This window comes from Diplotaxodon limnothrissa, linkage group LG18 (genome assembly GCF_057381915.1).
Source record: "Diplotaxodon limnothrissa isolate DT_005_m linkage group LG18, D_limnothrissa_male_GT1.1, whole genome shotgun sequence".
Classification (NCBI taxonomy): domain Eukaryota; kingdom Metazoa; phylum Chordata; class Actinopteri; order Cichliformes; family Cichlidae; genus Diplotaxodon; species Diplotaxodon limnothrissa.
The window spans coordinates 3,841,734-3,856,755 of NC_140613.1; the positions used below are offsets into that span (position 1 = coordinate 3,841,734).

The 15,022-nt window shown below is 47.1% G+C and overlaps 14 non-coding genes across 14 annotated transcripts; all 14 read right to left on the minus strand.

The window, feature by feature from the left end:
- Positions 1-510: 510 nt before the first annotated feature.
- On the minus strand, positions 511-674 carry LOC146612830 (U1 spliceosomal RNA). The gene has a single exon (XR_014907105.1). It is a non-coding gene; the product is annotated as a U1 spliceosomal RNA (small nuclear RNA).
- An 858-nt stretch (positions 675-1,532) lies between these two features.
- On the minus strand, positions 1,533-1,696 carry LOC146612831 (U1 spliceosomal RNA). The gene has a single exon (XR_014907093.1). It is a non-coding gene; the product is annotated as a U1 spliceosomal RNA (small nuclear RNA).
- An 858-nt stretch (positions 1,697-2,554) lies between these two features.
- On the minus strand, positions 2,555-2,718 carry LOC146612832 (U1 spliceosomal RNA). Its single transcript, XR_014907094.1, has one exon. It is a non-coding gene; the product is annotated as a U1 spliceosomal RNA (small nuclear RNA).
- Positions 2,719-3,573: 855 nt separating this feature from the next.
- On the minus strand, positions 3,574-3,737 carry LOC146612833 (U1 spliceosomal RNA). Its single transcript, XR_014907117.1, has one exon. It is a non-coding gene; the product is annotated as a U1 spliceosomal RNA (small nuclear RNA).
- Positions 3,738-4,595: 858 nt separating this feature from the next.
- On the minus strand, positions 4,596-4,759 carry LOC146612834 (U1 spliceosomal RNA). The gene has a single exon (XR_014907099.1). It is a non-coding gene; the product is annotated as a U1 spliceosomal RNA (small nuclear RNA).
- An 858-nt stretch (positions 4,760-5,617) lies between these two features.
- LOC146612835 (U1 spliceosomal RNA) lies at positions 5,618-5,781 on the minus strand. Its single transcript, XR_014907101.1, has one exon. It is a non-coding gene; the product is annotated as a U1 spliceosomal RNA (small nuclear RNA).
- An 858-nt stretch (positions 5,782-6,639) lies between these two features.
- Positions 6,640-6,803, minus strand: LOC146612836 (U1 spliceosomal RNA). Its single transcript, XR_014907095.1, has one exon. It is a non-coding gene; the product is annotated as a U1 spliceosomal RNA (small nuclear RNA).
- Positions 6,804-7,661: 858 nt separating this feature from the next.
- Positions 7,662-7,825, minus strand: LOC146612837 (U1 spliceosomal RNA). The gene has a single exon (XR_014907096.1). It is a non-coding gene; the product is annotated as a U1 spliceosomal RNA (small nuclear RNA).
- An 855-nt stretch (positions 7,826-8,680) lies between these two features.
- Positions 8,681-8,844, minus strand: LOC146612838 (U1 spliceosomal RNA). The gene has a single exon (XR_014907106.1). It is a non-coding gene; the product is annotated as a U1 spliceosomal RNA (small nuclear RNA).
- An 858-nt stretch (positions 8,845-9,702) lies between these two features.
- LOC146612839 (U1 spliceosomal RNA) lies at positions 9,703-9,866 on the minus strand. The gene has a single exon (XR_014907102.1). It is a non-coding gene; the product is annotated as a U1 spliceosomal RNA (small nuclear RNA).
- Positions 9,867-10,724: 858 nt separating this feature from the next.
- LOC146612840 (U1 spliceosomal RNA) lies at positions 10,725-10,888 on the minus strand. Its single transcript, XR_014907124.1, has one exon. It is a non-coding gene; the product is annotated as a U1 spliceosomal RNA (small nuclear RNA).
- Positions 10,889-11,745: 857 nt separating this feature from the next.
- Positions 11,746-11,909, minus strand: LOC146612841 (U1 spliceosomal RNA). Its single transcript, XR_014907109.1, has one exon. It is a non-coding gene; the product is annotated as a U1 spliceosomal RNA (small nuclear RNA).
- An 853-nt stretch (positions 11,910-12,762) lies between these two features.
- On the minus strand, positions 12,763-12,926 carry LOC146612842 (U1 spliceosomal RNA). Its single transcript, XR_014907104.1, has one exon. It is a non-coding gene; the product is annotated as a U1 spliceosomal RNA (small nuclear RNA).
- Positions 12,927-13,783: 857 nt separating this feature from the next.
- Positions 13,784-13,947, minus strand: LOC146612843 (U1 spliceosomal RNA). Its single transcript, XR_014907097.1, has one exon. It is a non-coding gene; the product is annotated as a U1 spliceosomal RNA (small nuclear RNA).
- Between the last annotated feature and the right edge of the window lie 1,075 nt (positions 13,948-15,022).

Consider the following 15,022-nt stretch of genomic DNA (forward strand, 5'->3'; position numbering starts at 1 on the left):
TGTTTGTTTGTACATGAGCTTTGATCATTCTCTGTAAGATTAAGGTCAGCTATTGAACGGCGTATTTTTTTTTAAAGTAAAGGCTTTAAAACCAAGTTAGTACAAACGTCACTAATGTCACATAACTTTGCCGACATGTGGCCAACAGTAATGTTTTCATGTTCTTCGTTATTAAACATTTGCACATAAATAAGTGACATAATATTCAGTACTTACTTAAAGTTTACTCTTCGGCTGCCCCTCGTCCGCCGTTTTTTTTCGGCAAAATTATCCACACCCACTGCGGCGCTATGCATTCTGGGATATGTTGGGCTGCGAAGTCTACTCCGCCACGTCCTTAAAATTCAGGGAAATGAAGGACGCATTTGAGGGCCGCATTTCGAGCAGCCTTTGAATTGGAACAGCCTTTGTCGCCTCACGGTGACGTAATCGGCCTTAAAATGCGGCCTTTAAGGATGCAGACCCTGAATTGGGATACAGCCATGGATCTTTGCTTTTGGACACAAGAGTGAGGGGAGAGCGCGAACACAGTCCCCCACTACCACAAATTATGCAGTTGAGATTCCCGCATTTGGGGAATTCACAGGGGTCAGCACAACCGCAGTGCAATGGCTGAGCCTCGCCCTGGGTGAACCACCTTCGTGATCATGGTATCTCCCCTGCCAGGTAAGTATGAGTTGCCAGCGTGGGAGACAGGGGTCCCCTTTCCACATCCAGCACTCTGGCTGATGGTGCCTAACACACATTTTGTGCCAGTTCAAAGGGCACACCGAGAGAAGAGCAGACACATCGGCTGTATCCCAATTCAGGGTCTGCAGCCTTAAAGTACGCAGCCTCAACGATCCTCAAGGGCCGCGTACTTAAAGACCGCTAAGGCCGGAAGTGCGAGGCTTGTGAAATGTGACGGTCTAGCCTCCGTTGCGATGCCCAGGTTGCCTAGCAACCATGATACTAACAGCTGGAAACGCTACATACAGCATTGTTTGAAGGAATTGAAGGAGAAAATCTTTTGTTCATTTGTTTGTTTGTTTCTACATGAGCTTTGATCATTCTCTGTAAGATTAAGGTCAGCTATTGAACGGCGTATTTTTTTTTAAAGTAAAGGCTTTAAAACCAAGTTAGTACAAACGTCACTAATGTCACATAACTTTGCCGACATGTGGCCAACAGTAATGTTTTCATGTTCTTCGTTATTAAACATTTGCACATAAATAAGTGACATAATATTCAGTACTTACTTAAAGTTTACTCTTCGGCTGCCCCTCGTCCGCCGTTTTTTTTCGGCAAAATTATCCACACCCACTGAGGCGCTATGCATTCTGGGATATGTTGGGCCGCGAAGTCTACACCGCCACGTCCTTAAAATTCAGGGAAATGAAGGACGCATTTGAGGGCCGCATTTCGAGCAGCCTTCGAATTGGGACAGCCTTTGTCGCCTCACGGTGACGTAATCGGCCTTAAAATGCGGCCTTTAAGGATGCAGACCCTGAATTGGGATACAGCCATGGATCTTTGCTTTTGGACACAAGAGTGAGGGGAGAGCGCGAACGCAGTCCCCCACTACCACAAATTATGCAGTTGAGATTCCCGCATTTGGGGAATTCACAGGGGTCAGCACAACCGCAGTGCAATGGCTGAGCCTCGCCCTGGGTGAACCACCTTCGTGATCATGGTATCTCCCCTGCCAGGTAAGTATGAGTTGCCAGCGTGGGAGACAGGGGTCCCCTTTCCACATCCAGCACTCTGGCTGATGGTGCCTAACACACATTTTGTGCCAGTTCAAAGGGCACACCGAGAGAAGAGCAGACACATCGGCTGTATCCCAATTCAGGGTCTGCAGCCTTAAAGTACGCAGCCTCAACGATCCTCAAGGGCCGCGTACTTAAAGACCGCTAAGGCCGGAAGTGCGAGGCTTGTGAAATGTGACGGTCTAGCCTCCGTTGCGATGCCCAGGTTGCCTAGCAACCATGATACTAACAGCTGGAAACGCTACATACAGCATTGTTTGAAGGAATTGAAGGAGAAAATCTTTTGTTCATTTGTTTGTTTGTTTCTACATGAGCTTTGATCATTCTCTGTAAGATTAAGGTCAGCTATTGAACGGCGTATTTTTTTTTAAAGTAAAGGCTTTAAAACCAAGTTAGTACAAACGTCACTAATGTCACATAACTTTGCCGACATGTGGCCAACAGTAATGTTTTCATGTTCTTCGTTATTAAACATTTGCACATAAATAAGTGACATAATATTCAGTACTTACTTAAAGTTTACTCTTCGGCTGCCCCTCGTCCGCCGTTTTTTTTCGGCAAAATTATCCACACCCACTGCGGCGCTATGCATTCTGGGATATGTTGGGCCGCGAAGTCTACTCCGCCACGTCCTTAAAATTCAGGGAAATGAAGGACGCATTTGAGGGCCGCATTTCGAGCAGCCTTCGAATTGGGACAGCCTTTGTCGCCTCACGGTGACGTAATCGGCCTTAAAATGCGGCCTTTAAGGATGCAGACCCTGAATTGGGATACAGCCATGGATCTTTGCTTTTGGACACAAGAGTGAGGGGAGAGCGCGAACGCAGTCCCCCACTACCACAAATTATGCAGTTGAGATTCCCGCATTTGGGGAATTCACAGGGGTCAGCACAACCGCAGTGCAATGGCTGAGCCTCGCCCTGGGTGAACCACCTTCGTGATCATGGTATCTCCCCTGCCAGGTAAGTATGAGTTGCCAGCGTGGGAGACAGGGGTCCCCTTTCCACATCCAGCACTCTGGCTGATGGTGCCTAACACACATTTTGTGCCAGTTCAAAGGGCACACCGAGAGAAGAGCAGACACATCGGCTGTATCCCAATTCAGGGTCTGCAGCCTTAAAGTACGCAGCCTCAACGATCCTCAAGGGCCGCGTACTTAAAGACCGCTAAGGCCGGAAGTGCGAGGCTTGTGAAATGTGACGGTCTAGCCTCCGTTGCGATGCCCAGGTTGCCTAGCAACCATGATACTAACAGCTGGAAACGCTACATACAGCATTGTTTGAAGGAATTGAAGGAGAAAATCTTTTGTTCATTTGTTTGTTTCTACATGAGCTTTGATCATTCTCTGTAAGATTAAGGTCAGCTATTGAACGGCGTATTTTTTTTTTAAAGTAAAGGCTTTAAAACCAAGTTAGTACAAACGTCACTAATGTCACATAACTTTGCCGACATGTGGCCAACAGTAATGTTTTCATGTTCTTCGTTATTAAACATTTGCACATAAATAAGTGACATAATATTCAGTACTTACTTAAAGTTTACTCTTCGGCTGCCCCTCGTCCGCCGTTTTTTTTCGGCAAAATTATCCACACCCACTGCGGCGCTATGCATTCTGGGATATGTTGGGCTGCGAAGTCTACTCCGCCACGTCCTTAAAATTCAGGGAAATGAAGGACGCATTTGAGGGCCGCATTTCGAGCAGCCTTTGAATTGGAACAGCCTTTGTCGCCTCACGGTGACGTAATCTGCCTTAAAATGCGGCCTTTAAGGATGCAGACCCTGAATTGGGATACAGCCATGGATCTTTGCTTTTGGACACAAGAGTGAGGGGAGAGCGCGAACGCAGTCCCCCACTACCACAAATTATGCAGTTGAGATTCCCGCATTTGGGGAATTCACAGGGGTCAGCACAACCGCAGTGCAATGGCTGAGCCTCACCCTGGGTGAACCACCTTCGTGATCATGGTATCTCCCCTGCCAGGTAAGTATGAGTTGCCAGCGTGGGAGACAGGGGTCCCCTTTCCACATCCAGCACTCTGGCTGATGGTGCCTAACACACATTTTGTGCCAGTTCAAAGGGCACACCGAGAGAAGAGCAGACACATCGGCTGTATCCCAATTCAGGGTCTGCAGCCTTAAAGTACGCAGCCTCAACGATCCTCAAGGGCCGCGTACTTAAAGACCGCTAAGGCCGGAAGTGCGAGGCTTGTGAAATGTGACGGTCTAGCCTCCGTTGCGATGCCCAGGTTGCCTAGCAACCATGATACTAACAGCTGGAAACGTTACATACAGCATTGTTTGAAGGAATTGAAGGAGAAAATCTTTTGTTCATTTGTTTGTTTGTTTCTACATGAGCTTTGATCATTCTCTGTAAGATTAAGGTCAGCTATTGAACGGCGTATTTTTTTTTAAAGTAAAGGCTTTAAAACCAAGTTAGTACAAACGTCACTAATGTCACATAACTTTGCCGACATGTGGCCAACAGTAATGTTTTCATGTTCTTCGTTATTAAACATTTGCACATAAATAAGTGACATAATATTCAGTACTTACTTAAAGTTTACTCTTCGGCTGCCCCTCGTCCGCCGTTTTTTTTCGGCAAAATTATCCACACCCACTGAGGCGCTATGCATTCTGGGATATGTTGGGCCGCGAAGTCTACACCGCCACGTCCTTAAAATTCAGGGAAATGAAGGACGCATTTGAGGGCCGCATTTCGAGCAGCCTTCGAATTGGGACAGCCTTTGTCGCCTCACGGTGACGTAATCGGCCTTAAAATGCGGCCTTTAAGGATGCAGACCCTGAATTGGGATACAGCCATGGATCTTTGCTTTTGGACACAAGAGTGAGGGGAGAGCGCGAACGCAGTCCCCCACTACCACAAATTATGCAGTTGAGATTCCCGCATTTGGGGAATTCACAGGGGTCAGCACAACCGCAGTGCAATGGCTGAGCCTCGCCCTGGGTGAACCACCTTCGTGATCATGGCATCTCCCCTGCCAGGTAAGTATGAGTTGCCAGCGTGGGAGACAGGGGTCCCCTTTCCACATCCAGCACTCTGGCTGATGGTGCCTAACACACATTTTGTGCCAGTTCAAAGGGCACACCGAGAGAAGAGCAGACACATCGGCTGTATCCCAATTCAGGGTCTGCAGCCTTAAAGTACGCAGCCTCAACGATCCTCAAGGGCCGCGTACTTAAAGACCGCTAAGGCCGGAAGTGCGAGGCTTGTGAAATGTGACGGTCTAGCCTCCGTTGCGATGCCCAGGTTGCCTAGCAACCATGATACTAACAGCTGGAAACGTTACATACAGCATTGTTTGAAGGAATTGAAGGAGAAAATCTTTTGTTCATTTGTTTGTTTGTTTCTACATGAGCTTTGATCATTCTCTGTAAGATTAAGGTCAGCTATTGAACGGCGTATTTTTTTTTAAAGTAAAGGCTTTAAAACCAAGTTAGTACAAACGTCACTAATGTCACATAACTTTGCCGACATGTGGCCAACAGTAATGTTTTCATGTTCTTCGTTATTAAACATTTGCACATAAATAAGTGACATAATATTCAGTACTTACTTAAAGTTTACTCTTCGGCTGCCCCTCGTCCGCCGTTTTTTTTCGGCAAAATTATCCACACCCACTGAGGCGCTATGCATTCTGGGATATGTTGGGCCGCGAAGTCTACACCGCCACGTCCTTAAAATTCAGGGAAATGAAGGACGCATTTGAGGGCCGCATTTCGAGCAGCCTTCGAATTGGGACAGCCTTTGTCGCCTCACGGTGACGTAATCGGCCTTAAAATGCGGCCTTTAAGGATGCAGACCCTGAATTGGGATACAGCCATGGATCTTTGCTTTTGGACACAAGAGTGAGGGGAGAGCGCGAACGCAGTCCCCCACTACCACAAATTATGCAGTTGAGATTCCCGCATTTGGGGAATTCACAGGGGTCAGCACAACCGCAGTGCAATGGCTGAGCCTCGCCCTGGGTGAACCACCTTCGTGATCATGGCATCTCCCCTGCCAGGTAAGTATGAGTTGCCAGCGTGGGAGACAGGGGTCCCCTTTCCACATCCAGCACTCTGGCTGATGGTGCCTAACACACATTTTGTGCCAGTTCAAAGGGCACACCGAGAGAAGAGCAGACACATCGGCTGTATCCCAATTCAGGGTCTGCAGCCTTAAAGTACGCAGCCTCAACGATCCTCAAGGGCCGCGTACTTAAAGACCGCTAAGGCCGGAAGTGCGAGGCTTGTGAAATGTGACGGTCTAGCCTCCGTTGCGATGCCCAGGTTGCCTAGCAACCATGATACTAACAGCTGGAAACGCTACATACAGCATTGTTTGAAGGAATTGAAGGAGAAAATCTTTTGTTCATTTGTTTGTTTGTTTCTACATGAGCTTTGATCATTCTCTGTAAGATTAAGGTCAGCTATTGAACGGCGTATTTTTTTTTAAAGTAAAGGCTTTAAAACCAAGTTAGTACAAACGTCACTAATGTCACATAACTTTGCCGACATGTGGCCAACAGTAATGTTTTCATGTTCTTCGTTATTAAACATTTGCACATAAATAAGTGACATAATATTCAGTACTTACTTAAAGTTTACTCTTCGGCTGCCCCTCGTCCGCCGTTTTTTTTCGGCAAAATTATCCACACCCACTGAGGCGCTATGCATTCTGGGATATGTTGGGCCGCGAAGTCTACACCGCCACGTCCTTAAAATTCAGGGAAATGAAGGACGCATTTGAGGGCCGCATTTCGAGCAGCCTTCGAATTGGGACAGCCTTTGTCGCCTCACGGTGACGTAATCGGCCTTAAAATGCGGCCTTTAAGGATGCAGACCCTGAATTGGGATACAGCCATGGATCTTTGCTTTTGGACACAAGAGTGAGGGGAGAGCGCGAACGCAGTCCCCCACTACCACAAATTATGCAGTTGAGATTCCCGCATTTGGGGAATTCACAGGGGTCAGCACAACCGCAGTGCAATGGCTGAGCCTCGCCCTGGGTGAACCACCTTCGTGATCATGGTATCTCCCCTGCCAGGTAAGTATGAGTTGCCAGCGTGGGAGACAGGGGTCCCCTTTCCACATCCAGCACTCTGGCTGATGGTGCCTAACACACATTTTGTGCCAGTTCAAAGGGCACACCGAGAGAAGAGCAGACACATCGGCTGTATCCCAATTCAGGGTCTGCAGCCTTAAAGTACGCAGCCTCAACGATCCTCAAGGGCCGCGTACTTAAAGACCGCTAAGGCCGGAAGTGCGAGGCTTGTGAAATGTGACGGTCTAGCCTCCGTTGCGATGCCCAGGTTGCCTAGCAACCATGATACTAACAGCTGGAAACGCTACATACAGCATTGTTTGAAGGAATTGAAGGAGAAAATCTTTTGTTCATTTGTTTGTTTGTTTCTACATGAGCTTTGATCATTCTCTGTAAGATTAAGGTCAGCTATTGAACGGCGTATTTTTTTTTAAAGTAAAGGCTTTAAAACCAAGTTAGTACAAACGTCACTAATGTCACATAACTTTGCCGACATGTGGCCAACAGTAATGTTTTCATGTTCTTCGTTATTAAACATTTGCACATAAATAAGTGACATAATATTCAGTACTTACTTAAAGTTTACTCTTCGGCTGCCCCTCGTCCGCCGTTTTTTTTCGGCAAAATTATCCACACCCACTGCGGCGCTATGCATTCTGGGATATGTTGGGCCGCGAAGTCTACTCCGCCACGTCCTTAAAATTCAGGGAAATGAAGGACGCATTTGAGGGCCGCATTTCGAGCAGCCTTCGAATTGGGACAGCCTTTGTCGCCTCACGGTGACGTAATCGGCCTTAAAATGCGGCCTTTAAGGATGCAGACCCTGAATTGGGATACAGCCATGGATCTTTGCTTTTGGACACAAGAGTGAGGGGAGAGCGCGAACGCAGTCCCCCACTACCACAAATTATGCAGTTGAGATTCCCGCATTTGGGGAATTCACAGGGGTCAGCACAACCGCAGTGCAATGGCTGAGCCTCGCCCTGGGTGAACCACCTTCGTGATCATGGTATCTCCCCTGCCAGGTAAGTATGAGTTGCCAGCGTGGGAGACAGGGGTCCCCTTTCCACATCCAGCACTCTGGCTGATGGTGCCTAACACACATTTTGTGCCAGTTCAAAGGGCACACCGAGAGAAGAGCAGACACATCGGCTGTATCCCAATTCAGGGTCTGCAGCCTTAAAGTACGCAGCCTCAACGATCCTCAAGGGCCGCGTACTTAAAGACCGCTAAGGCCGGAAGTGCGAGGCTTGTGAAATGTGACGGTCTAGCCTCCGTTGCGATGCCCAGGTTGCCTAGCAACCATGATACTAACAGCTGGAAACGCTACATACAGCATTGTTTGAAGGAATTGAAGGAGAAAATCTTTTGTTCATTTGTTTGTTTCTACATGAGCTTTGATCATTCTCTGTAAGATTAAGGTCAGCTATTGAACGGCGTATTTTTTTTTTAAAGTAAAGGCTTTAAAACCAAGTTAGTACAAACGTCACTAATGTCACATAACTTTGCCGACATGTGGCCAACAGTAATGTTTTCATGTTCTTCGTTATTAAACATTTGCACATAAATAAGTGACATAATATTCAGTACTTACTTAAAGTTTACTCTTCGGCTGCCCCTCGTCCGCCGTTTTTTTTCGGCAAAATTATCCACACCCACTGCGGCGCTATGCATTCTGGGATATGTTGGGCTGCGAAGTCTACTCCGCCACGTCCTTAAAATTCAGGGAAATGAAGGACGCATTTGAGGGCCGCATTTCGAGCAGCCTTTGAATTGGAACAGCCTTTGTCGCCTCACGGTGACGTAATCGGCCTTAAAATGCGGCCTTTAAGGATGCAGACCCTGAATTGGGATACAGCCATGGATCTTTGCTTTTGGACACAAGAGTGAGGGGAGAGCGCGAACACAGTCCCCCACTACCACAAATTATGCAGTTGAGATTCCCGCATTTGGGGAATTCACAGGGGTCAGCACAACCGCAGTGCAATGGCTGAGCCTCGCCCTGGGTGAACCACCTTCGTGATCATGGTATCTCCCCTGCCAGGTAAGTATGAGTTGCCAGCGTGGGAGACAGGGGTCCCCTTTCCACATCCAGCACTCTGGCTGATGGTGCCTAACACACATTTTGTGCCAGTTCAAAGGGCACACCGAGAGAAGAGCAGACACATCGGCTGTATCCCAATTCAGGGTCTGCAGCCTTAAAGTACGCAGCCTCAACGATCCTCAAGGGCCGCGTACTTAAAGACCGCTAAGGCCGGAAGTGCGAGGCTTGTGAAATGTGACGGTCTAGCCTCCGTTGCGATGCCCAGGTTGCCTAGCAACCATGATACTAACAGCTGGAAACGCTACATACAGCATTGTTTGAAGGAATTGAAGGAGAAAATCTTTTGTTCATTTGTTTGTTTGTTTCTACATGAGCTTTGATCATTCTCTGTAAGATTAAGGTCAGCTATTGAACGGCGTATTTTTTTTTAAAGTAAAGGCTTTAAAACCAAGTTAGTACAAACGTCACTAATGTCACATAACTTTGCCGACATGTGGCCAACAGTAATGTTTTCATGTTCTTCGTTATTAAACATTTGCACATAAATAAGTGACATAATATTCAGTACTTACTTAAAGTTTACTCTTCGGCTGCCCCTCGTCCGCCGTTTTTTTTCGGCAAAATTATCCACACCCACTGAGGCGCTATGCATTCTGGGATATGTTGGGCCGCGAAGTCTACACCGCCACGTCCTTAAAATTCAGGGAAATGAAGGACGCATTTGAGGGCCGCATTTCGAGCAGCCTTCGAATTGGGACAGCCTTTGTCGCCTCACGGTGACGTAATCGGCCTTAAAATGCGGCCTTTAAGGATGCAGACCCTGAATTGGGATACAGCCATGGATCTTTGCTTTTGGACACAAGAGTGAGGGGAGAGCGCGAACGCAGTCCCCCACTACCACAAATTATGCAGTTGAGATTCCCGCATTTGGGGAATTCACAGGGGTCAGCACAACCGCAGTGCAATGGCTGAGCCTCGCCCTGGGTGAACCACCTTCGTGATCATGGCATCTCCCCTGCCAGGTAAGTATGAGTTGCCAGCGTGGGAGACAGGGGTCCCCTTTCCACATCCAGCACTCTGGCTGATGGTGCCTAACACACATTTTGTGCCAGTTCAAAGGGCACACCGAGAGAAGAGCAGACACATTGGCTGTATCCCAATTCAGGGTCTGCAGCCTTAAAGTACGCAGCCTCAACGATCCTCAAGGGCCGCGTACTTAAAGACCGCTAAGGCCGGAAGTGCGAGGCTTGTGAAATGTGACGGTCTAGCCTCCGTTGCGATGCCCAGGTTGCCTAGCAACCATGATACTAACAGCTGGAAACGCTACATACAGCATTGTTTGAAGGAATTGAAGGAGAAAATCTTTTGTTCATTTGTTTGTTTGTTTCTACATGAGCTTTGATCATTCTCTGTAAGATTAAGGTCAGCTATTGAACGGCGTATTTTTTTTTAAAGTAAAGGCTTTAAAACCAAGTTAGTACAAACGTCACTAATGTCACATAACTTTGCCGACATGTGGCCAACAGTAATGTTTTCATGTTCTTCGTTATTAAACATTTGCACATAAATAAGTGACATAATATTCAGTACTTACTTAAAGTTTACTCTTCGGCTGCCCCTCGTCCGCCGTTTTTTTTCGGCAAAATTATCCACACCCACTGCGGCGCTATGCATTCTGGGATATGTTGGGCTGCGAAGTCTACTCCGCCACGTCCTTAAAATTCAGGGAAATGAAGGACGCATTTGAGGGCCGCATTTCGAGCAGCCTTTGAATTGGAACAGCCTTTGTCGCCTCACGGTGACGTAATCTGCCTTAAAATGCGGCCTTTAAGGATGCAGACCCTGAATTGGGATACAGCCATGGATCTTTGCTTTTGGACACAAGAGTGAGGGGAGAGCGCGAACGCAGTCCCCCACTACCACAAATTATGCAGTTGAGATTCCCGCATTTGGGGAATTCACAGGGGTCAGCACAACCGCAGTGCAATGGCTGAGCCTCACCCTGGGTGAACCACCTTCGTGATCATGGTATCTCCCCTGCCAGGTAAGTATGAGTTGCCAGCGTGGGAGACAGGGGTCCCCTTTCCACATCCAGCACTCTGGCTGATGGTGCCTAACACACATTTTGTGCCAGTTCAAAGGGCACACCGAGAGAAGAGCAGACACATCGGCTGTATCCCAATTCAGGGTCTGCAGCCTTAAAGTACGCAGCCTCAACGATCCTCAAGGGCCGCGTACTTAAAGACCGCTAAGGCCGGAAGTGCGAGGCTTGTGAAATGTGACGGTCTAGCCTCCGTTGCGATGCCCAGGTTGCCTAGCAACCATGATACTAACAGCTGGAAACGTTACATACAGCATTGTTTGAAGGAATTGAAGGAGAAAATCTTTTGTTCATTTGTTTGTTTGTTTCTACATGAGCTTTGATCATTCTCTGTAAGATTAAGGTCAGCTATTGAACGGCGTATTTTTTTTAAAGTAAAGGCTTTAAAACCAAGTTAGTACAAACGTCACTAATGTCACATAACTTTACCGACATGTGGCCAACAGTAATGTTTTCATGTTCTTCGTTATTAAACATTTGCACATAAATAAGTGACATAATATTCAGTACTTACTTAAAGTTTACTCTTCGGCTGCCCCTCGTCCGCCGTTTTTTTTCGGCAAAATTATCCACACCCACTGCGGCGCTATGCATTCTGGGATATGTTGGGCCGCGAAGTCTACACCGCCACGTCCTTAAAATTCAGGGAAATGAAGGACGCATTTGAGGGCCGCATTTCGAGCAGCCTTCGAATTGGGACAGCCTTTGTCGCCTCACGGTGACGTAATCGGCCTTAAAATGCGGCCTTTAAGGCTGCAGACCCTGAATTGGGATACAGCCATGGATCTTTGCTTTTGGACACAAGAGTGAGGGGAGAGCGCGAACGCAGTCCCCCACTACCACAAATTATGCAGTTGAGATTCCCGCATTTGGGGAATTCACAGGGGTCAGCACAACCGCAGTGCAATGGTTGAGCCTCGCCCTGGGTGAACCACCTTCGTGATCATGGTATCTCCCCTGCCAGGTAAGTATGAGTTGCCAGCGTGGGAGACAGGGGTCCCCTTTCCACATCCAGCACTCTGGCTGATGGTGCCTAACACACATTTTGTGCCAGTTCAAAGGGCACACCGAGAGAAGAGCAGACACATCGGCTGTATCCCAATTCAGGGTCTGCAGCCTTAAAGTACGCAGCCTCAACGATCCTCAAGGGCCGCGTACTTAAAGACCGCTAAGGCCGGAAGTGCGAGGCTTGTGAAATGTGACGGTCTAGCCTCCGTTGCGATGCCCAGGTTGCCTAGCAACCATGATACTAACAGCTGGAAACGCTACATACAGCATTGTTTGAAGGAATTGAAGGAGAAAATCTTTTGTTCATTTGTTTGTTTGTTTCTACATGAGCTTTGATCATTCTCTGTAAGATTAAGGTCAGCTATTGAACGGCGTTTTTTTTTTTAAAGGCTTTAAAACCAAGTTAGTACAAACGTCACTAATGTCACATAACTTTGCCGACATGTGGCCAACAGTAATGTTTTCATGTTCTTCGTTATTAAACATTTGCACATAAATAAGTGACATAATATTCAGTACTTACTTAAAGTTTACTCTTCGGCTGCCCCTCGTCCGCCGTTTTTTTTCGGCAAAATTATCCACACCCACTGAGGCGCTATGCATTCTGGGATATGTTGGGCCGCGAAGTCTACACCGCCACGTCCTTAAAATTCAGGGAAATGAAGGACGCATTTGAGGGCCGCATTTCGAGCAGCCTTCGAATTGGGACAGCCTTTGTCGCCTCACGGTGACGTAATCGGCCTTAAAATGCGGCCTTTAAGGATGCAGACCCTGAATTGGGATACAGCCATGGATCTTTGCTTTTGGACACAAGAGTGAGGGGAGAGCGCGAACGCAGTCCCCCACTACCACAAATTATACAGTTGAGATTCCCGCATTTGGGGAATTCACAGGGGTCAGCACAACCGCAGTGCAATGGCTGAGCCTCGCCCTGGGTGAACCACCTTCGTGATCATGGTATCTCCCCTGCCAGGTAAGTATGAGTTGCCAGCGTGGGAGACAGGGGTCCCCTTTCCACATCCAGCACTCTGGCTGATGGTGCCTAACACACATTTTGTGCCAGTTCAAAGGGCACACCGAGAGAAGAGCAGACACATCGGCTGTATCCCAATTCAGGGTCTGCAGCCTTAAAGTACGCAGCCTCAACGATCCTCAAGGGCCGCGTACTTAAAGACCGCTAAGGCCGGAAGTGCGAGGCTTGTGAAATGTGACGGTCTAGCCTCCGTTGCGATGCCCAGGTTGCCTAGCAACCATGATACTAACAGCTGGAAACGCTACATACAGCATTGTTTGAAGGAATTGAAGGAGAAAATCTTTTGTTCATTTGTTTGTTTGTTTCTACATGAGCTTTGATCATTCTCTGTAAGATTAAGGTCAGCTATTGAACGGCGTATTTTTTTTAAAGTAAAGGCTTTAAAACCAAGTTAGTACAAACGTCACTAATGTCACATAACTTTACCGACATGTGGCCAACAGTAATGTTTTCATGTTCTTCGTTATTAAACATTTGCACATAAATAAGTGACATAATATTCAGTACTTACTTAAAGTTTACTCTTCGGCTGCCCCTCGTCCGCCGTTTTTTTTCGGCAAAATTATCCACACCCACTGCGGCGCTATGCATTCTGGGATATGTTGGGCCGCGAAGTCTACTCCGCCACGTCCTTAAAATTCAGGGAAATGAAGGACGCATTTGAGGGCCGCATTTCGAGCAGCCTTTGAATTGGAACAGCCTTTGTCGCCTCACGGTGACGTAATCGGCCTTAAAATGCGGCCTTTAAGGATGCAGACCCTGAATTGGGATACAGCCATGGATCTTTGCTTTTGGACACAAGAGTGAGGGGAGAGCGCGAACGCAGTCCCCCACTACCACAAATTATGCAGTTGAGATTCCCGCATTTGGGGAATTCACAGGGGTCAGCACAACCGCAGTGCAATGGCTGAGCCTCGCCCTGGGTGAACCACCTTCGTGATCATGGTATCTCCCCTGCCAGGTAAGTATGAGTTGCCAGCGTGGGAGACAGGGGTCCCCTTTCCACATCCAGCACTCTGGCTGATGGTGCCTAACACACATTTTGTGCCAGTTCAAAGGGCACACCGAGAGAAGAGCAGACACATCGGCTGTATCCCAATTCAGGGTCTGCATCCTTAAAGGCCGCATTTTAAGGCCGATTACGTCACCGTGAGGCGACAAAGGCTGTCCCAATTCGAAGGCTGCTCGAAATGCGGCCCTCAAATGCGTCCTTCATTTCCCTGAATTTTAAGGACGTGGCGGAGTAGACTTCGCGGCCCAACATATCCCAGAATGCATAGCGCCGCAGTGGGTGTGGATAATTTTGCCGAAAAAAAACGGCGGACGAGGGGCAGCCGAAGAGTAAACTTTAAGTAAGTACTGAATATTATGTCACTTATTTATGTGCAAATGTTTAATAACGAAGAACATGAAAACATTACTGTTGGCCACATGTCGGCAAAGTTATGTGACATTAGTGACGTTTGTACTAACTTGGTTTTAAAGCCTTTACTTTAAAAAAAAATACGCCGTTCAATAGCTGACCTTAATCTTACAGAGAATGATCAAAGCTCATGTAGGTTGTCGTTTCTTTTTTTTTTTTTTCAACTTTATTTAAAGTAAACAAGTTTACATATAAAATGCACATACACATACAATTACATATACAAAACCATGAGCACATACAAAAGGGAGAAACAAGGAGGAAAATCTAGCATCTGAGTCCACACAACGCTCACAAGACTTACAGTTTTAATTCGTTCCAGGGGAAAACTTTCCCAAGTTTCAGGTCCATTGTTCGTCTTCTCCGCAGGTCTGTAATGATATGTTTACTCACCACATCACTACTTATCATCTTTTGTTCTAACACTCCTTTGGCACGAGTTTTCCAAATATGTGTGTTTATTACACACATTACTAACCAAAAGAGTCTCCTTTTGTCGTCACACATTTTTTCTTTAAACAAACCATATTTAACTGCTTTAATATTAACATCCACATCATAGCCAATTTCTGTCATTTTCTGCCTGATCTCAGTTGTCCTATAACAATCCAATAGGAGATG